This window comes from Culex pipiens, chromosome 2, assembly GCF_016801865.2.
Source record: "Culex pipiens pallens isolate TS chromosome 2, TS_CPP_V2, whole genome shotgun sequence".
Taxonomy (NCBI): Eukaryota; Metazoa; Arthropoda; class Insecta; order Diptera; family Culicidae; genus Culex; species Culex pipiens.
Genome location: NC_068938.1, coordinates 115,237,902 through 115,261,358, shown reverse-complemented (window position 1 = coordinate 115,261,358; position 23,457 = coordinate 115,237,902). Strand labels below are relative to the sequence as shown.

The 23,457-nt window shown below is 38.4% G+C and overlaps 2 pseudogenes; both read left to right on the top strand.

The window, feature by feature from the left end:
• Positions 1–11,370: 11,370 nt before the first annotated feature.
• Positions 11,371–12,939, top strand: LOC120426642 (uncharacterized; annotated as a pseudogene).
• A 402-nt stretch (positions 12,940–13,341) lies between these two features.
• LOC120426637 (poly(A) polymerase gamma-like) lies at positions 13,342–16,226 on the top strand (annotated as a pseudogene).
• The last annotated feature ends 7,231 nt before the right edge of the window (positions 16,227–23,457 follow it).

Genomic DNA, 23,457 nt, shown 5'->3' with positions numbered 1-23,457 from the left:
AAGCAAACTGCTTGGGGCTTAATCTTATCATTAGGGTTAGTGATTTTTCACGATTTCGCGGACAGCGTGAAATTTGAAGATTACCGTGAAATCCCGTGAAATTTATCAATTTTCTCAAATCAATTCTTTGAAATAACAACAAAATAAATATTTCATCCTTGAAGGATTATTAAATAAATTTTATTAGTATGTATTAGGAAAAATTGTCGCATGTTTGGCAGGTTAAGCACTCGCTCCTAACTCCATCCAATTTGCTGTTTTTCACTTTATAAACAACTAAATTTGCAAAACTTTTGATAGAAACTTGCTTGCTCACTTCTTATTTAGTTATCTATCACTCGATTTCAGTTGAAAACGCTTTTAATGAGCTATAATTGAATGTCAAAGTGCTGATATGGCAACATTAGGCACGCTGGAATAAAATGCTGTCAGCAATTCCATTTGAAAAGAGCCTAAACCGAAAAAAAGTTCTCCGATCGGGCTCAAAATTTTTCTGGGGGTTCCTTGACCAAAATAATTAGACCCGTATTTTTTTGTTTGGCCATTAGGGTGACCTACATCGTGCTAGGGTGGTTCGAAAAATGGCAATTTTCGTCATTTTTCGCAAAACCACTTTTTTCAAAAAATCATATGTCCGCGTCATTTCATCCGATTTTAGCTGTCTTAGACGCAAAAGAAAGGTGTTTAGTTTGAGAAAATAGTAAGAAGTCTCAAAAATCTGGCTTAACATTTGAAAAAGTCGTATGACAATTTAAAATGGCGTTTTGACCGCGTCTGGACCAAAGAGCCTAGGTCTGAAAATATTTTTATCGGATTCCTCGGAAAATTCACATAACATTTCAAAAAGTGCCTTCTATCGGATGGGGAAGTAAAACGTCGGTCCATTAGCGTAAAAGAGGTTTTGAGTGACTCACCACACATAATCTTTGGACGCCTAGAAATGAGCAGAAACTTGCAACAGAGCCCACAAAAGACCCGGGGGTAGTTAAAGTGGATTGCTTTGCTTTTTTTCAAGAAATTGGCGATGTCGAACCGTACGTCTCCGAGATATCTCGGATTAGTTTTCAAAAAGCCGTAAGAGCCAATGGTAAACAAAGCCTTTTTCCCTCGGTATTCGACCTACTTACGAAAAACCAATTTCAAAAATGCTTAAGATTGTTCATCTACACGTCTTTCAAGTGCCCCAAACTAAAAATAAATGAAATTTTGTTACAATTTGGAGAAAAACGAATATTAGTGTCGGAGGTCACGGTGGCTCTTACGGCTTTTTGAAAACTCACCCGAGATATGATTTTTTGAAAATAGAGTTTTTCGACGCGCCACGCACAAAAACAGGAAAATGACGAAATCGGCAAAAAATAAACTTTTTTAACAAAAACTGCGATAACTTAAAAATTTCAGCGATGACCTATACATGTTAGGGTACCAAAAGCTGCGTATTTTAATTAAATATTTGAGTACCCTTACATGAAGAACTCTAACTGAAATTTTTAAGTTATCGCAGTTTAAGTGAAAAAGATTGATTTTTTGCCGATTTCGGCAACTAGACCGTTGCAAATATTTTTCAAAGTTTATGTCGCCCTTCCATTCAAAATTGGTCTGAAAATTCTGGGTTCAAAAAAAATATTTTTCAAAAAACACAAAAAAAATACCATAAAAATAGAAGTCTAATCAACTGAAAACAATCTTAAATACGTTTTTCTGCATTGATAATCATATTTAGCATGTTTGGGCTTGTTGAAAAATGTTTTGAATTTTTATGAAATTCCAATGTAAAAAAAATCGCAAAAAATAAAATTTTCGTCAGTACTTATGTATTTTGAGAATTAATGATGGCAAAACAACTGGACAGGTGTATAATGCATTTTAAAACGCCTTTTTCATTCAAATGTTCAAACCATGGCTCGTTATAATTTTATTTTTATACTTTTTCAATTTTTTGCCCCCCCTCGACATAAACTTCAAAAAATATTTGCAACGGCCTTATGTGAAATTTTCCGAGGAATCCGATAAAAAAAACTTTAAGACATAGGCTCTTTGGTCCAAACACGGTCAAAACGCCATTTTAAGTTTTCATACGACTTTTTCAAATGTTTAGCCAGATTTTTGAAATTTTTTACTATTTTTCTCAAATAGCCAAACCAATCACCTTTCTTTTGCGTCTAAGACAGCTAAAATCGAATAAAATGACGCGGAGATATGATTTTAAAAAAAACTGGTTTTTGCAAAAATGACGAAAATTGCCATTTTTCGAACCACCCTAGCACGATGTAGGTCACTCTAATGGCCAAACAAAAAATACGGGTCTAATTGTTTTGGCCAAGGAACCCCCAGAAAAAATTTGAGCCCGATCGGAGCCTATCTTTTCAAATGGAATTGAATTATTACAAAAAAAAAAAAAAAATACAGCGTTCATTAAAAAGTGAATGCTGCTGAATACTTACATGATGTTAACAAAAATAAGTGAAAATTTGTTCTCGTAATCATCCACTTTTTACAAGAATAATATTTTCAATCATTTGATTGCAGTTATTTTTTTTACCAAAAAGTTTATTTTTTTACAAATTTTGGAATTTTCAACCAAAACTTGTTAAAGTCATTTGTGATCATTTTTTTAAAAGAATTCAATTAAAAGCAAACATTCATGTGAAAGTAATTTACAGTAGAAACATCCTATTGGCTAAGTCAATATATCATTGACTGGAGGAGCAAGCAATCAGAATATAGAATGATACATTGAATTCCATTGGATTAGAGAAAATTATTCCGAGAATATATTTCTTTTTAGAGCATCAATTTCAGATTTTCTTAGGAAACTAACTAAATTTAGTAACATTTCCATTCGTGGTAAAAACAATTTGACTACTACTTTATTTTAAAGGTAAAATCGTGACTCAATTATCCGAAGTTCGATGATCTGAAGGTTTGTATGGGACTTCGGATAATCAAATCATGACCAAATAATATTTTTTTCGTTTTAAGCTCTACGACCTCATTTTATTCAAATTTAAATATTTGATTTCCTTTTAAATTTTGAATTGCATTTTTTCAATATGTTATCTTCGCCGTTTCGGCCACCATCTTGGATTCAACATTTTTTAATCATTTTAGAGTAGTTCATGGGTCAAATGAGACAAAAAAAATGTTTCGTGAATCGATTATCCGCATATTCGATTATCCGGACTGACATTTTTCCGAGGCCTTCTGAAAATCGAGTCTGGACTGTATAACTCTGGAAGTAATCTTAAGATTCAAGCTAGGTTTATTAAAGATTTATTGAATATTATTATTAAAAGATTTCGCTGAATTGCTTATAGTTTATCTTTTTAGATTTAATTGAATTTCATATTAATACAAAGTTTAACATTTTATTCAATCAAAAAGATTTAAATAACTTGAATTTTCTGCGACATTTTGACAAGTACATTTTTTAAAGGTTTTCTCATAAAAAAAAATTAAAACAAAAATCAAAATCTGAACAGAAAACTTAAAAAAGTGGTATTTTTTCAAATTATACGGAAACTATCCACTCAAATAACAAAATATCGTGAAAATTAAACAGGACTCAGAAAAAATCTGAAATGTTCTTAAAATGTAATATTAAAAACATTTTAAGAACATTTCAGATTTTTTCTGATCTTGTTTAATTTTCACGATATTTTGTTATTTGTGTGGATAGTTTCCGTATAATTTAAAAAAAATACAACTTTTTTAAGTTTTCTGTTCAGATTTTGATTTTCATTTTATTTATTTTTTAAATGAGAAAACCTTTAAAAAATGTACTTGTCAAAATATAGCAGAAAATTCAAGTTATTTTAATCTTTTTGATTGGACAAAATGTTAAACTTTGTATTATGTGAATTTCAATTAAATCTAAAAAGATAAACTGTATGCAATTCAGCGAAATCTTTTTTACTTTATAAGTCGAATTTAAACAAAAAAAAAAAACAGTTCAATAAATGAAAATACACATGACTTAGATCTCGTTAAAAAAAATTGACCAAAGCCATAAACTACGTGGAAACTATTTTGAAATCTAGAGAAAAAAAATGTGTCACGTTAAAAACTATATTTATATATTTTTTTGTTTATTGAAAAATAATAGAAAAAGGAATCTATATATAAAACAAGTAGTTCCGTAAAATTTGATGTTTTGAAATTGAGGTGTGAAATTTGCAAATTAAAATAAATAGGCCGTAACAACCTTTTGCGGAGGTCCTTTTGGGTTTTAAGTGGGGTTTATCAAGGTTCTGGGGATTTTGTTACGACTAAGGGGGTTTAATGTTGGTTTTGGCTGATAGGTTTTATAGCGGTTGTGACAGCTTTGATAAAGCCTAAAATGTTACTTGGGTGCGTTTGTGTTAAATTAGATTAGATTGTATTTTGAAAACTATGGGATTAGTTTTAACACAGAAAAAAGGATTAACAATAAAGTAACTCTACTATCTTTTAAATTTATTTTAATATTGCGTCTGATAATGCAACAATATTAAAACCAGAAGAAAACGTCATTCCTGGTTTAGATAAATAAAAAAAATCAAGCAAATTCCTCTCGTAAGTAGCATTTATTGCTGGCAGATATTTTTCCACCACCCGCAGAGGTCATATTTGGTAATCACGTATAAGCCATGAAATGTAATGATCTCATGCAGAAAAACGAAATTTACACAATCTTACCCTTCCGCACAGCTTCTTTTCACAGCACAACTTTAGCCAACACCTTCGGCTGATGGGAAAGGGATGGAAAAACTGTTTAGAACGTGGAGTTTTATGCAGAAAACCTGAACGTAAGTGCTTCCGAGAACGAGAGCGTGAATTGTGTCAGTCTTCCTGCTCCCATCAAATATTTGTTGTGCTTTGGGGTCCCCAAAAAATCGGTTCTCCCACCCAAAGGAAGGTGGGGGTTGAACAGTTTGAACCCAACCGAGGAAGAGCATAACGGTCGATGTCATAAAAGATTAAAGCGATGACGATGCTCTAAGCGTGCGGTGGCTGCTGCAGGAGCAAATCGAGAGGATTTCCCTACTATTTCATACACACACACATTCTTCCCGCAGATATAGACATTCCAGAGGCCGGTAAAGCCCGTTGGGGAGGTAGGGTGCGAGACACAGAAAAGGTAGTCCCATTTTCAATATGATAGGTTATGAAATGCCTTCGCTCGATCCCTTTGGCCTGGCGTTGCTATTGGGACCTGCCTCGGCTTTGACCCGATCCCATAAAGGACTTTTTATTAAACGATAAAATTCTTTCTTTATCAAAACTTACGATTATGAATATGTTGTTCGTAATGGCTTTTATGGATGTTAAAGCTATTATGAGAGTGTAAATATCGCCAGTGTTATAGAGATATGGTTTATTGGAGCAAATGAAATACTTCGTGCCTTGATTCTCATTATTAAAACATGGGAATTATTCTATAGGTATACAGTACAGTATCCCATTTTGAGCTCATGACAAGAAAATCTTAGGCATCATTTCTTAAATCTTTGCTGTCGTGCTGACTTGTCACTCGTGCCTTTTGGGTCAAATTGAGTTAAGAACGGCATTTTGTGGAGCTCATAATGCCTCACCTTTTGACCTTCACAGATCCCCAAAATTTGATTTCAATCCTTAGATATTATAAAAAATACAGAAAAATCTCCGTGCATTTGTATCGCTTTTTAGGGGAAATAAACCCATTTTAAGCCTAATAAGCGGTCTTGTTTGAATGATGTTGGATAATCTGGAGTGTTCCTTGAAATTCAGTAAAACCAAGTACACCAACGAGTTGAGCAACTTTTTGAGAACATTTCTGTTTATTTTCACTTTTATTAAAAGTTATGCTATTTCTTTACCAAGCATTTAAAAAAAATATTTCAAAAACGCATTCTAATCAGTCGTGTGCATTGGGTCACGCCCATTTTTGTATTTTCAGCTTAGTTCTTTTTTTCTTCCAACGTTCGTTTGGGCCTGCTTCGTGCTGCCAAAATTGATGAAATTTTGAGCGAACACTCACGAAAAGTAGCATTTATAGAGAAAGTTTCCTGGCAACACCACAAGCGCTGCTGGTGGTGTTGGTGGCCACCCTTTGTTCTTTATTTGCCTTTGCCTCTCGCTCGGTTTTCTTCAGGCTTCGCTTGGAATTACAGATTGTCAAGGCAAACAGATTGGCCAATGTTTCTGGACACCAAACGTGCTGGACACCAACCGCCCTTTACGCCCAGCAAAACTGGCAGTGTTGCAAGCGCAAAACATACGTTGCCAGTGCCGATTTATTTTGCATCGGCCAATCTGTCTCCCTCGACAATCTGTACTTGGAATGGGTCATCAAGATTGAAACGTCAAAAGACTTGGCGCGTTTGTTTTTTTGATGGCGCTTGCTAATTATTTACATGTTTCGGGATTATTTTTCAAGTGAGTGACTAAGTAACGGTCAAAAGAACATGTTGCCGGTAGTTGGAAGCAATTTTATATCTTAAGCGCCTTGAAATCGTTAGCGCAAGTGAAAGGATATTGATGGCGACTTTCGTTAAGCAGTTAACCTCTGATCATGCGTGTGGATGTGTGTGCCACCAAAATGATGAGAAATGGTCTCGCAAAATAGAAATTATGATCAAAAGTGCATTAAATTTGATATTTTTGGCCAGTAAGTGGCATACATTTGCGTGCTTACTCGAGGCGGTGCTGTTGCTGGTAAGTTTACAGCCTAAATAGTATTTTTGGAGCTTTAATCGAGCATCAAACTCTCCATATGACGAAGATAGGTGTTTGATTAGAAAGGGTATATTTCCCCTATATGAAAGATTTTTCAATAATTTCGTACTATCTTGACACAGCCTAAAAATTGATGTAAGTGCGACGAAGGGCAAAGAAATTTCAAGTCAGAACGCATTTGACACAAGTACGAGATTTTTTAACATTATTCATATTATTTGTTAACATTCACGATTATACTCCAGTTTCCTGCAATGTTATAAAGTTAATTTTTGCCCATTTTGCTAAAGATCATTTATTATGAAATCATATTTCATCAATGGTCAGGTAGCAGTTATTGATCAGCTCTCCTGTGTGCTTTTACAGATACAGCGAATAAGCTGATGCATTACCTACAGTATGTAAAAAAAGTATTTACACCCCTTGGGCACTATGCACATTTTGTGATGAAACATGTAAACAATTTAAAGTTTGACAGAAACATTGTACTACGTTTTGTTCAGAAACTCACGCCGAACATTTTGCTATAAAAAGCACATGAAAAGATGATTTCCATAAAAAGTTATATAACAAATACTATTACAGAAATAAAAAAAAAGTGCAAAAAAAGTTTGTTTCGAAAAATTAACATAACTAATGTTATTTGTTGACAAATCACAATACATCCAGTCTCCCAACTCCAAATAGGCATCCTTGACTGATTAAGAAAGTAATTTGGATTGAATATAAAGTTTACTAAATACTTAGTATAAAATTTTATATAACTCTGGAAATTCTATATAAAACTTATCTAAACTTAATTTTGCAAACTTTCAATTTAACTAAATGTCAATATATTACCATAGAATTGCTAAAGAAACATTTTGGAGTGGGTATAACACCGTTTGGGGGTCTTTGTATTGCTAGAATATATTTTTCGTTGGAATTTCGTAGCAACCCGGAATTACGTCGTCGGAAAATCTGCCGGCATCCGAACCGGTCAACCTATGTGGCATCGGAAAGGGCATAAAATTTCCGATCTTTTGGTACCCATAAATCTAGGTTTTCTAAAAAACCCACGTTTTTAAATACTTTTTCGAAAGGTGTACAAACTTTTTTGCACCTTTTTTGATTTATGTAATAGTATTAAATACAAATTTTGTTATATAACTTTTTATGAAAATCATCTTTTCGTGAGCTTTTTATAGCAAAATGTTCGGCATGAGTTTCTGAACTAAACTTAGTACTAGGTTTCTGTCAAACTTTGAATTGTTTACATGTTTCATCACAAAATGTGCATAGTGCCTAAGGGGTGTACATACTCCCGGATAAACGAAAACTATATGAATTCTAGTGAGGACCTTAAAACAACCTTATGAGTTATGGTCACCATTTGTAATAATGTTATTTGGCGGACCTTGATAACTATTTGTCAAATGGTTACCATTAGTAATAGAGTTATTTGAATGTTTGTAATGGTCAACTATTTTCTTGATGACTTTAAAAAACTATTTGAGGATGTTTACTCAAATGGTTACCCTAAATCATAAGGTGGTTTTTAAGTTCAAATGGTTCATATTGATTCACGATTACCATATAGAAACATTAAATACCCATTTGAAAAATAGTTAGAATTTGCAAAAAGCGTTTACCAAATTTGACTAAGTTTTGTTTTCAAATGAAAGAATCAAACTTTTTTGTCTGTAGCTTCATAAGGGGTTGGGTTTGTGCTGGAGTCGGATTTGGGCAACTTCCGGAACAAGATTTTGTCTGACTAAGTTGCCGGAAAAGTGTACGATCTACTCAACGATGGTGGGGCTGATAAAAGCGAAGAATGACAACTTTGGCAGAGAGTTTGTGAACCATATGGTAAAGGCATTCACTTTACGGTGAAGTGTTCGTCGTGCAGCTGCACCAGTAGTACCAAGTTATGTGGACATCATTTGGCTTACTTGGCCCTGGATTTTACCCACATTTGAGCTGCCAAAGAAAGCCAATCCGAAGTTTACCAATTTTAATTGACAGAATCTAAACCAACAAAAAGAGAAAACAAACTGAGGAGCTCAAGAACAAAAAGGCTCGAAAATGTCGGTTCCTTTTGATGCGCTACAATTCCTTTGAGTTTCGTTGACGATTCAATTTTAAGCATATCATGTTTGTGATAATTGTTACTTTATTTCAATTGTATGAGCGAATCATTTTTCAACAGTTGATAATTTTGGATTTACGGCATATTTGCGAGAGCAGGTAACGAGCGTAGCGAGAGAAGAGAAACGAAAGAGCGCGCCAGGCAGAGTATTATTACTCTGCTTTGCGCGCTCTCTCGTTTCTCTTCTCTCGCTATGCTCGTTACCTGCACTCGTTGCAGGCTGGCGCAGGCAAAAACAGTCTGAAGTGAAACGTTTGTGCGGCTGGTTGTTGTCTACGTTTTGTGCGCAGGTATAATTTTCAAACAAATCATTTGATTTACCAGACTTTGTTTACATTTTTCTTGTTGATCATTTCAGCGCCGTGGAGAACTTGAAACAACGGAACAGCTGGTGCTGGAGGATTCGGCGGCAGCCGACCGACAAAACAAAATCGAAGCGAACGCACGATTGGCATTAATCAAGGAAATCATTTGAATCATCAGATAAGTACACATATTTGAATGTTACATTCTACTCGATACTTTGTGATTTTTTTTCTTATTTTTTTTAGGTTTGGACGACTTTGGCAGTATGATCAACCGAACAGAATCGGCAATCAACTAGAATTAAAGCCAAAAAAGTTTTAATATTATTGTTGTGAACTATCCGTCAAAAAGTGAACAATTCTGTAAAAATTAGGTAGGTAAAAAATGCTAGAAAAACTATTAAAAACCATTTGAAAACTATTTCTCAAATAGTGGAACTGGGAGAAAATTATAGAATTAACCTTAAATAACCATGTGAAAACTATTTCTAAAATAGTAGCGCTCGGTAAAAATAGCAAGAAAAACCCTAAAAACCATTTACGAACCATTTGTAAAACAGTAGCAGCAAGGTTAAAAATTCCCGGATAAACGAAAACTATATCGTTTGCAGTGTGGAACTTAAAAAAACCTTATGAAATATGGTCACCATTTGTAATAATGTTATTTGGCGGACCTCGATAACTATTTGTTAAATGGTTACCATACGTTATAGAGTTATTTTAATGTTCATAATGGTCAACAATTTTCTTGATAACTTTGAACAACTATTTCTGGATGTTTTCTGAAATGGTTACCCTAAATCATAAGGTAAATTTAAAATTCAAATGGTTCAACTGGCGAACTTGGATGATCATTTGTCAAATAGTTACCGTTATAATTAGGGTTTTTAAAAAGTTTGTAATGGTGATTTTTTTCTGAATGACTTTGAAAAACTTTTTGAGGATGTTTACTGAAATAGTTATCCTAAATCAAAAGGTTATTTTAAAGTTCAAATGGTTAACTTCAATACGCGATATTATATATCTGTTCGAAATATTGTAATGATTTTCTAATATGTTTCACCAAATTCAACCAGGTTTTATTATTATTTTGAATAAAAATTGTGCCTCGGAGCGTAATCCCCATTTTGGCGCCCATCATGCAAAAAATAAAAATAAAGTGATGTTAACAATACGGGGTGCACTTTCTTGGAATATTTTTTCAATCATTTGAAGAATCTCGAATTTGAATTTTGGTAGTCACGTAGCCACGTTGTTTGCACGAGCCCTATCCTTACTATCCGAAGAGATTTTCCACAAGCGGCACACAATCAAAAACCTGAATTATTTCCTGTCCTCCCTGCAACAACTTCCCTTCAATCGTGGTTGACCACCTTTATTCCCATCCAACCAACTAAAATCGAACCAGCATCGAAAGCCACATCAGGCAAACGATCCGCCGCTCTGTTCTCCAATTCTTCATATACAAAATACAAACCCAATACGAAGCCTAGTTTCCGAGCAGAAATTCACTAAAAGTTTTGTTTAACATAACTTTTTTTTAAACATGGACTTGCGACGACAGATTTGTTGTTGTTGTTTGTTCTGGTTGCGCCGGTTTCTCACAGATGAATCAGCTTGAGCCCAGTCACGAAATATTCTAGCTGCAGCTGGTTGCCAGAATCCTGCAAATTAGTAGAAAATTTCTGCTAGAATGCTGTTAGAATATCCACCTCTGTGAGAACTCTTCCAGAATCCTGCTAGAACGCCGTGACTGGGAGGGCGTTTGCGAAGAAGGAGAGAAATGTCAAAACTGGGCGATACACCCAAAATGTGAGTTGATCATTTTGAGGAATGGAACACCTGACGGCCAGTTTCCTAAAAGATCCCCCTGGTGTCATTTGCGTAGAACTAGATTGAAAAACATAGATGTCGCCACTGTTATGCAAACAGTGACCGTGCCAGGTAGTCAACTGAAACTTTGAAAAAATATTTAAAAATTTAGTTTTTTTCACTCCAATATTCAAATTAACGAGCGCAAAGTTAGTCATTATGTTACTAAAATCATCTCCATATATTTGCATTTCATTATATTCAAAAATATTAGATTTTCCCTCACATTTAGTTTTTTTTTAGTTTAATATAGACTAACACTACAGAACGGTAGGCCTTGTTTATGTTTTTGTTGATGTTTTGTTTTTTTTCTGAATTTTTGATGAAGCAGCGGGAGCAACTGAACCTGGGCTGTAAGGAAAGAACTTGTGCTACGCGACGACGTGTGGTGTGTCCCTTCGCGTACGTTGCTACAGATTCCGGGTTCGCGCTGCAACTAGTTCCGTCCGTTTGTGGGCAGAGTTTTTCCAAGAAGAACGGCTGGAACTGAGAGTGCCGGAAAAGATGTGGAGTCGGCGTCGGAAGACCATGATCCGGACTTTTTGGACAAACCGGCGGATATAAGATGTGCATCGCGCTGGATGATGATGAAGGAGGCGACAACTGTGATTAAGATCCTGCCGGAGAATGACCAGCACCAGGTGAACGCGTTGAAGCACCTGCAGGAGGGCAAATATCAGGAGCTGTGCCAGCCGCTGGGGGACCGCAGGAAAGCGGTCATCACTGGGTAGTCAGAGTTGAAGGTGGGTGAGGCCGCGTGGAAGGTAGAGTCCGAGGACGAGGATTCCGGCGTTCTGGTTGACGGTATTCAAGAATACTCGGACCATGGCCGACATGATCCAGCCGCACGACAAACTGGTTCTGACCCACTTGACCAAAGTGGACATCGTCTGCAAGACCGACCCGATGAGCTACGTACTTGAGTTCACTTTTCACTTTACGAAACAGTAAGCGTTGCACCGTCGACCAATGAACCGTTCAACATGAAAGGGTTTAATGGTTTAACGTTGCCAAACGACTCGTTCTTAAACCCGCCCAGGTGCAGGAGGACGACAAGAACGTTGTAGACGAGAAGTAGATACTCCTGAAGTCGGACACTTCCTGCGCGCCCGTATATCCCGAAGGCCATCCTGTACTACACCGGCGAGGTGATGGACGAGGACGACGACGGTGAAGAGGAGGACGAGGCAAGAACCAGAAGCACCGTGGTGGTCACGGTGGCGGCGGCGGCATGTAAAGGACGCCCAAAATCCGGTCGAGTGCTAGCAGCAGTAAAGCAGCGATGGAACGTGAGTGAATCGACGGCAAAAACGCGTCGCTGCTGGTTCCGGTTCAATCGAAACGTTGTGGCATCTCGCCTCGCATTTTTACCCGCCCACAAAATTCAGTCCGCCGGAGAATGTTGCTATAAAAAAAAGAACGGGCATCCGATTTCAACTCGGGTTGGCAAGAAGAAGCACAAAACCAAGGGACCGTATCATGAGGCAAGTCCGGATCTCCGGGAACCGGTATCACTTGGCTTGCTTAGGCCGTGTCCAATCAAACGTCGACAACGCAACGATCCAGTGCGTTTTTGGGTCGGATTTGATTTAAAAAATCTCGGCTATGGTCCGAAGCTAGTTCGCGAGTTGTTCCGTGGTGGGTGGGAAATTCAGCGAAGGATTCGATTGGCAACACCAGTATTAAAAAGCTCGTTCTGGCTTTGATCCGTCCGGGACGAATCGATGATCGAGTTTCCCCTGTTCGCTGAAAAAAAAAATGCCAAATAGCAAACCAGTAAAATTGTAAAATACAAAAAAAAGAACAAACAAGTAGACTAGCGAGAAAGCTAAAAGCAAACTAACCAACCAGTAAAATAGCAAAACAGCAAAATGACTCAGTTTCAATAAGCCAAAATTGAAGAATAAAAAAATTTAGATAGAAAAAAATAGCATAATGCCAAAATAGAAAAAAAACGAAACAGGAAGATAGCAAATAAGCACAATAGAAAAAAGCAAAAAAATAAAAACTAGCAAACTGGCATAATAGGAAAATAACAAGAAAAAAATCAAAATATTTTGAATATCAAAAAGTTAAAAAGAAAAAATGTAAAGAGCCTGTTGCTGCCGTTGTGAACTGCTGACGGTGATAAGCTTCCGCCAGACTACACCGGTTCTCCAGTGATGGTGATTCCAGGCCGTACCAAAACGCTGCCAAAATGGCCCTCCGCGACGTAGACATTCCGAAGGAGATCAAGCGCATAATTGCCATGGCCATTATCTAGCAGGAGGCCAACGAGAAAGCGAAAGAGATCGACGCCAAGGCCCAGGAGGAGTTCAACATCTAAAAGGCCCCCTGATCATGGAGAACAACGAGAAGAAAGGGAATCAGGTCGAGCCGCAGAAGAAGAGCGAGTTTTCAAACATGTTGAACAAAGCTCATTTAAAGTTACAGAAGGTTCCTGAGAATCACTTCGCTGGAATGCTGGAAGAGTTCAGTACCCGCGATCCGTCCCTTTACAGCGAGGTCATCAGCAAGGGCTTGCTGCAGATCACCGATGCCCAACTGATGCAGAACGTGCCGGCTTCCGTTGAGCAATCCCAGAAGACGTCCGGCTAGGACTTTGAGCCACGCTGGATACGGACAACTTTCCGCCCGAGGGCTACACCGACCTCGATATGTTCATGCAGTCTAGAGGAACTAAGATTTCCAACATTTTAGTGGTCCCAGCAGGAGCTGATCCCTGCGATCGTCCTGTTGGGTCGATACATCAACCGTTCACCAACTAATCCACCTAGAAGAGACCGGTGCCGGTGCCGCGCCACCGACGAGATCCTGCGGCCGGTGCCCAACATTGACAACTTTCGGCTGGCGTTGCGTTCGATCAAGCTGTGGGCGAAGAGTAAGTTGAGCTTTGGTTGGTATCTTTTAGGGTTTTTGTTAATATTAGGGTTTTCTTCTTTTCACTGTTTTTTTTTGTTTTCAGAGCATGGAATCTACTCCAACTCTTTGGGTTACTTTGGAGGTGTGTCGTGGGCTATGCTGGTGGCCAGGACGTGTCAGCTCCCGAATGTCGTCGCGGCCACGCAAGTGCACAAGTTCTTTCTGGTGTTTTCCCGCTGAAAGTGGCCCCAGCCGGTGTTCCTGAAGCGGCCGGACACCGTGAATCTGAGCTTTCAAGTGTGGGATCCGCGGGTGAACGTGCAGGGCCGGTTCCACCTGATGCCGATCATCACGCCGGCAAACCCGCAACAAAACTCGACCTTCTACGTGTCTAGCTCGACGCGGAAGGTCATGCTGAACGAGTTCAACCGCGGCATGCAGATCACGGACGAAATCATGCTCGGCAAGGCCGGCTAGGACAAGCTGTTTGAGGCGCCGAGCTTCTTCTTCAAGTATCGCTACTTTATCGTACTGCTCGTGACCTCGAACAACACCGACGACCACCTCGAGTGGTGCGGACTGGTCGAGTCCAAGATCCGCTACCTAATCCAGAACCTGGAGCGAATCCTGCACATCAACCTGGCCCACGTCAACCCGAAGTGCTTCGAGCAGCAGGAGTAAAACCAAAAGGACGACGGCGGCGAGGGCGCAGACAACACTCTGCTCGCTCTGGTTCATGGGGTCAGAGCGGTCAGAGAACCTGAACGTGGACCTGACCGAAAGCATCCAGAACTTTACCGATGCCGTGCACAAACATGCGGTGCGTTGAGCGATTCTACAGCCAAAAAAAACGCGTCTCTAACCGAGTTGTTTTCTTTCAGGTGCACATCAAGGTCCTCGAGACGACACGCGACGGCATGAAGATCGAGGCGCGGCACGTCCGGCGGAAGCAGCTCAACCGGTACCTCGACCCGAACCTGCTCAAGCGGGAGCGCAAAACCCAGCGACTCCTTCGCCGTCGCAAATGCGCAAACGACCTGCTCAGAAGAAACTAGAAACTAGAGCGAAATTCGACGGGTTTTGATTCGCGGTGTTTCGGTGAGTGATCGTATCACTATGGCAGCGTTGGATTTTTTGGCCGCCGTGGAGCTAGCAGTTTTGCTCCACAATGTTAACACATTATGGCCAGAACAAAACAGTGTTTCTAGACTGGTTGGGCGAAATCACTGGTGTCGTGGCACCTGTGCCAATGTCGATTTCGACTCTCCGCTAGGTCAGCGACGAATGTCTCGAGTGTGACGAGCGGAAGTTATTAAATTCTTTTGGACCGCTCTCTACCATCGCACGTCGATCTTCACAGTATCAGGTCAGTTAGATTGACCAGCGGAATTACGGTTCCGTGCTCTAGCATCAACGGAATCGGTGATGTGGAGGTGTAGTGGGATATTTTAAACAAATAGTGCGTTTTGTCCCGGCGAAATTAAGTTTCAGATCCTCTGCGAAAGTTATTCATTGTTTCGCATAATCTACACCAACCATCAAAGGAAACACAATCTTCAAAAAAGTTAGGGGTTGCTTTCTTTTGAATGCAGAATCTCTTTTTGCATTAAATTTCTAAATCAATTTATCAATAATTTATATTCAACGCAAAATAATATTTGCCTTGCGCGTTCTCTCTTTTCTCTTCTCTCGCTACGCTTCGTTACCTGCTCTCGCGCAGGCAAGCGCTTAGCGCAGGCAAAAACAGTCTGAAGTGAAACGTTTGTGCGGCTGGTCGTTGTTTACGTTTTGTGCGCAGGTATAATTTTCAAACAAATCATTTAATTTACCAGATACTTTGTTTATATTTTTCTTGTTGATCATTTCAGCGCCGTGGAGAACTTGATAAAAACGGAACAGCTGGTGCTGGAGAACTCGATCGGTGATCAAAAGAGATTTTGCCGCCGGCCGACAATATTGTTCCGCCGAGGATGCGACCAAGCGAACAAACGATTGGCATCAATCAATCTGCATAATCAGATAAGTACATATGATATTTTGAATATTATATTCAACTTGATACTTTGTGATTTTTTTCTTCTTACTTTTTCAGGTTTGGACGATTTTGGCAGTATGATCAACTAAACAGAATCAACATTCAACTAGAATTTAAGCCGCTAAAGTTCAAATATTATTGCTGTGAACCATCCGTCAAAAAGTGAACAATTCTGTAAAAAATAGGTAGGTAAAAAATGTAAGAAAAACTTTCAAAAACTATTTCAAAACTATTTCTCAAAAAGTGTAAATTTGTATGATAAACTTTAATTTAACATTTGAAAACTATTTCTGAAATAGTGAAACTGGGAAAAAATGTAGGATAAACCTTAAATAACCATATGAAAGCGCTAGGTAAAAATAGCAAGAAAAACCCTAAAATACCATTTACACACCATTTCTGAAATAGTAGTCGCAAGGTTAAAAATTGTAAGAAAAACCTTAAAATACTTTTTCAAAACCATTTCTCAAACATTAATAACCGAGAGAAAAAGGTCGCTTTTTCCCGAAAATTTACTTTATTTTTACCATTACACAAATGGTAATTTGACGAAACGTTGTTCGGGGATTTTTAAGGTTACCGTTGCTAACCACCCTCAATTCAGATGGTCGAACTTTATGAAAAATGGTAGAGTACCATTTCCGATATGGTATTTTTAAGGTTTTCCTACCATTTTTCAAATAGTGGTTACGATTTCTGAAATGGTGAGAAAACCATTTAACACAAAGTTTTTTTAAGGTTCTCGTTTATGCGGGTTGTAAAAAAAAACCTTAAAATACCATTGAAAAACCGTTTCTGAAACAGTAAAAACCGGAGGAAAAAGGTCGCTTCCACGCGAAAATTAACTTTATTTTTACCATTACACAAATGGTAATCTGACGAAACGTTGTTCGGAGATTTTTAAGGTTACCGTTGCTAACCACCCTCATCTCAGATGGTCGAACTTTATGAAAAATGGTAGGGTACCATTTCCGATATGGTATTTCAAAGGTTTTCCTACCATTTTTCAAATAGTGGTTACGATCTCTGAAATGGTGAGAAAACCATTTAACAAAAAGTTTTTTTTAGGTTCCCGGATAAAAAATTACCATTTGATTACCATATTGGATCATACAATGACACTTTGAGAAATGGTAACTATTTGTGAAATCGTTTTTCAATTTCCCAAAATTAAAATTTAACTATATTAAACTATTTGTGAACTGTTTGATTTAAGGTTACTTTTTGCCAAATAGTACATAAACCATTTATTTACCATACAACAAACAGTTTTTTGACGAAAATAGTACTGAGTTTTTTAAGGTTACCATTGCTAACCACCCTTATGCCAGATGGTTAAACCATTTGTGAGATAGTAAAAATTCATGCCAACCATATAAATACCATTTTTAAAATAGTAGTCAAACATTTTTGGAAATGGTAGTAACAATATAGTTTAAAGTTCAATTACCATATGAAAAAAAGTTTTTATATGGTACTTTTTTATGCGGGTTCTCGTTTATGCGGGCTTTTTTTACATACTGTACATCAAATACTCAAAACTTTAAAATTCGATATCTCTGGAACGAAACATTTTCATTTCTGTCGATAAGTGATTCTTATGTAAAATTGGCCGGGGAATACGATGGTGAGGTCAAATAAAATAAATAAATAGGGCTGTTTTGAGATATGGCCAATTAATGTTTGCAACTGCGCAGGTAGAAAAATCATATAAATCTAAATTTTGATCACGGAAATTGATTCTACGTCCAATCCCCTTCAAAATTGAGCCAAAGACTGACCTTCTAAGATATGTAGTTCCTGAGCTATCACCGTTTCGTCGCCGTCGTGCTTGTCGTACGTGCATTTTGGGCCAAATTGAGTTAAGAACGCCATTTTGTGCAGCTCGCAATGCCTCACCTTTTGACCTTCGCAGATCCCCAAAATTCGATTTCAATCCTGATATATTCAATAAAAACCGAAAAACACCGTGCATTGTTGTCACTCTACATATAAAAGAAGACTCAATCTTGTCGTGCTATCTTGTCACTCCCTGAAAACTGATGTAAGTGCGACAACTGGCCAAAGGGATTTCAGGTCAGAACGCGTTTGACGCACGTACAAGTTAGACTACCGTAGACATTTGTAATTATAACTCGGGACTCCAGCAACCAACTTAACAAAAACTTCGAGACAGTGCACAGAATGGTCAGCCAAACAAAACGTGTTTGTTATTGTTTAAATTGCGTGCTCTTGTTTTTGTTTATTCAAGGTCAATCATTAAAACGCGTTTTTCTCGGAACGCCGAAATGGCGATAAGATAGCACGACGACGTCGCGTCGGTTTGAAAATAGGGGTTTCGCTAAAAAATCGCAAAAAGTCGATTTTTTTGGGAGGTTTGGTAATTGAGGGGGTGGTCAGGATTCTTGCATGTTTTGCATGATAATATCAAAAACCCTGCAAAATTTGAGCAGGATCGGAGAAGGTAATTTTCAAATGCTGTTCCGCTTCAGATGGAATGGCCCACACAAAAAAAAACAATTAATTAAAAATATCTAGCTGCAAAAAATCATCCCATATTTAAATTCTCAAGTAGATTCCTTGTTTTATTTTATTTCTGCAAATCAGCTTCAAAAAGTCTTGTGACCTATTTTAAATAATGTATTCCTGTTTATTTTGAAAACTGCGAATAACAAAACAAAATTTTCCTTGCATTGTTTTGCCACTGATAGGATTCTTACATCAAACCCATTTTCTGCTCAACTTGAGCTCAAACATTCTTTCCGTAATCTAAAAAGGCAGCAGTTTGGCTTCCAGTTGACCAACTAAACATCAATCATAATCGCTTTTGTGGACCATCCAAGTGTACCTAATGGTTTTGTTTAATTTATCAAACCAGATTGGCTCTTTTGCTTCTGTTTAGAAAGGATTAAATTTCATCTTTCACACACACAAACTCATTTTGATTCAGGACTTTTCAAAAGGAAAAATTTTCCTCCTCGCGCCGGCCAAAGTTGATTTTTTCGTTGTACCTTTGAAAAGGGTAAACGGTTTAGCTAAAGAAACAAACCCATTCTGGGCGAGTTGTGAGGGGTGCAGGTACGAGAAGTGTTTAGAACGTTAAAGCCGTGTGATTTTGAGAAAGATTCAAAACGAATCTCCAAAACATGGTTATGCCCTCGAGGAACTAACACACTAGCTAAAGGTAACATGTGAAGTGGATCCGTATGTGATTTTGATGATGACGATGAAGAAGGTATATGACTACCGTGTGCTTTTGATGCTAATCGCTCGAGAGGGCAACCCTTCAAGTGCACAACTATCGAAATGGGTACGTGTGTGGTTGAAATGGATAGACAGACAGCCCAACCCAACCCATCCTAGCCGAAAAGTGGCCAAAAGATTGCAGCCGCTTACCGGAGATGTGAAGGTTCATCAAAAATCGTTTGATCTATTCTAGTCAGACGAAGGAGCAATTTTAATGCATGATATACAAATTTCACTCATCATGCTTGAATTAATATTAAACGGTTTTGTGCTTGAGCAGTCAGCGGTGTAATTTTCTGGAAGCATCTTACAGCATAAAATCCAGGACGGATATAAAGGTACTTATTAATATTTATGCTGCCACCATTATAAAAATGTGAATGAGAATAAGATTGTGGTTCTAAACATACACTGTTCCAAATATAATTTGAATTTAAAAACAGGGATTCATACCCACTTTAAAAAGGTTCTATTGTCATCATAGTGCTACACTGCCCTTCTTACATCCTTAAATGCTCCATAAAATAAGGGGACGAAACACTGTCAACTGCCAAAATTTTATAACATATTTTGTTACATGATTTTACTATTTGAAACATTTGAACTAGTTATAAAATGATAAATTCATTTGAACTTAAAAAAAACAAGATCGCTGAAAGTAATTTTTGAATGGATTAAACTAATTTGATCCTGACCTCTATGAAGTTTACGATAACAGCGTTTCCGATGTTGTGAAAGCGGTTTGCTTTGCTTCGATATTGCCTAATTCAGTTGTCGTTTTTTTTGGTTTGGTCACAGAATGTATATGTTTTGTTTATTAAATTTAATGCAAAATATAAATAAATATCGTAAGCATTACTTACATTACATTACAATTTAATGTGAAAAAAAAGCAAAGCAATCCACTTTAACGACCCCCGGGTCTTTTGTGGGCTCTGTTGCAAGTTTCTGCTCATTTCTAGGCGTTCGAAGGTTATGTGTGGTGAGTCACTCAAAACCTCTTTTACGCTAAAGGACCGACGTTTTACTTCCCCATCCGATAGAAGGCGTGGTCAGGCAAATCTCGTCTCGAAAAATGCCACCGGGTCCGTCTGGGATTGAACCCAGGCCATACTGGGGTTTGGAGGCTACCACGTTAACCACTAAACCACCGGAAGTGATCAACAATCAAACCATCCACATTAACGACCCCCACTGCCCATAATTGAAAATTCGGCTATTGTGTGTGTGTGTGTGTGCAACCATCCAAACGGGACCACGCGGTCGCTTCTTACAAATTGAGTTGTTTCCATGTATTTTTAGATTTTAAAATTCTATACATGCAAATAATTCGCATAGGCATTTGGTGGGTGTTAGCTCTGCCGAGCTTCGGTGACCCATTTCTACGCTGGCTAGCCGAGCGCGAGGTACCTCAGCTTGAACCGACAAGCCCCGCCCTGAAGAACGTTTGCATCAATCGGATTCAAACGTTATTTAGAACTTCCGAACCCTTGTCAAATGGACAAAGACCCAGCGCGTATTTAGCAGGTATCATTTGTTATGCATTTGTTTTGGATTGATCTCACTAAATATCAGCTGTTCTCTCCTAGTTCGTCCTTATTCTCACCCTACGAACTGCGCCAGCGGCCCGATGATATTCCTCCAAAGTGATGTTGATGGGCCGCTACTATTTCTTCACGATCCAGAGCCGGATATTCAGCCACGGCCCTGATGTATAGGCTTCCATCTCCACGTCGTTCAAGCACTATGCACAACTGGAACTTTTCACAATTACACAATTTCAAATAATTTCACGGCCTCCCGGAATCCACTGGGCAATAATGTCGAAAAGTCTACGAAACAACACCCAGCAAGGATCGAACACACTATGGATGACGGCGACGACGACGATGATGAAATCCGCGACGGCTTATGGACGCGCGAGCGGAAGTCGACTCCTTACGTCTTCTCCGATACAAATCGCCTGACTTCACCCAACTTAACCCAGCTCTTCCACAGATTTCACAAAATAAAAATATAGCAATTTAATGTTTGTAAACAGTCCTGAGTCCTCGGATAACACTTGTCAAATTGCGAACCCATGAAGCAGAAATTGATATTTCTGACATCTCGTCGAGCAGAAAATCTGACGCGGCACGAAAACGAAACGCGAGCCCGAAGCGCAAAGATGATGAAGAAGACAACTTTTTAGGCATTCAAAATTCGTATTAAAACACCAAAAAACAATTGAAAACTTTTGAAAATCCACATGGAAACAATAAAAGGAATAATTGCGCAACTTTTTCGCACTAAATCAAGACTTTAAAATCACTTTTACACTGTACAATGACGTAATTAATAGCCGCGCTGTTTCCAACGAACCGAACGCTACCACAGACTCAACAGACCATCCCCATAATTGAAAATTCTGCTATTATGCCAAATCAAGTATTCCGAGAAAAACGCGTTTTAGTGTTTGTCACAAAATCTCCGTCAAGGCAATTTCCCATAAGAGTGGCATATTATCCGTTTGGTTTTTCGCATCGGCAGCCAAGTCTAAACACTATTTCAGTGAAATTCAAGTTCCATAAGATGCGTTGGAACATCCTCTACCATCTGGTGCTAATATCTCGTTTTTGCCAAAAGTGGATATTAGCCGTTTTTTCAATGGTGGGCAGCCCAGGTCTGTTTGGCCTCTATTGCAAGTTCCTGCTCGAACCAAGGAGTTCAAAGGCTTGAATGGGGAGAGCACCCAAACCTTTTTCTACGTCAAAGGACCTTTAATCCCAGGGTTCGAACTGACGACCTTTGGATTACGAGTCCAACCGCCGCCAGCGATTCCACTGGAGCAGGCTTAGTTTGGTGCGTTGTTTGTCTTTATGGCAGGGAAACGACTCCCACACCTGGAATGACTGAACGGTTTTACTTCCCCATCCGATGGAAGGTGGTAATCGTACCCATGATCATTCGCTTACAAAGCGGACAGCGTAAGCATTCAGCCAAGCCTGCTGACATTGAAATGAAATTAAATTAAATCATACATAATTATTCAAAATGACTGAAAGAGCTTATGCTCAATCATCAACAACAACCAACCAAGCATTCGAGGCCATCTAGATGTGAAGAATTGCGCAGTAGCGACGCCACACTGTGAGTGGATGGAGTACATGCCATAAAATAACGCACGAAAACAAGAAAGCTTCCTTGCGTTACGATTTTGAAGCTTTTTTGCTATGCATGAGATTTCGAGCAGAAAAGCTTCACATGGTTTTGCGACTTTTATCTAAAAGCGTTAAATTTAGATGTCTGAGCCATGCTTTTCTGGTGGCAATAACATAGTAATATAATTAGGTTAGAACGAATGAAGTGTATATAAAAAGGTAAATAAATTCGGAATCCGGAATTCTGAAATCGGAAATCAGAATCCTGAACTGGAAACCGGATAACGGAATACGGAAAGCATAAACTGGAAATAGGAAACCGGAAATCGGAATTTTGGAACCAGAAAACGAGTTGCCGAAAGCGGAAAGCGGAAAGCGGAAAGTTGAAACCGAAAACGGAAACCGGGAAACTGAAAACGGAAAATGGAAAACTAAAACCGAAAAACGGAAAACTGTAACTGGAAAATGGAATATGGAATCCGGAGAACGTAAAACGGAATACGGAAAGCGGAAATCGGAATTTTTAAACGGAAAAAATGGAAACCGGAAAACGGAATTCGGAAACCGGAAACCGGAAACCGGATTTTGGAAACGGTAACTGGAAACCGGAAAACGGAATATGGCAAGCAGAATTGGAAACCAGAAACCGGAAAACAGAATCTGGAAACCGGAAATTAGAATTTGAAACCAGAAACCGGGAAACGGATAGCTGAAAGCGGAAAGTGGAAAACGGAATACGGAAAGTTAAGATAAGGAAACCGGAAAACGAAAAACAGAAAACGAAATTTGAAAACCGGAAATCGGAATTTAGAAACAGGAAACCGGAAAAACGGGAATAGGAAAACGGAAACCGGAAAATGGGAATGGGAAAACGGAAAACACTAAAAGAAATCCGGAAAACGGAATACGGAAAGTGGAAATCGGAACGGAAACGGAGAACGGAAACGGAAAACGGATTGCTGAAAGTGGAAACCGGAAAGTGGAAATCGGAAAACGGAAAATAGTAATAGGTTAAATGCTTAAGGTATTGGGAAAGCAACGGAAAATTTTGAATTCTGCGCCTTTTATCGTTCATTGTCTACCTAACCAACAAAAAGGATTCAATTTGTGCAAAATCGTAAACTGCTTGTATTCCACGGTGAAAGCTGCATAACGCTGCATGTACATTAGCGT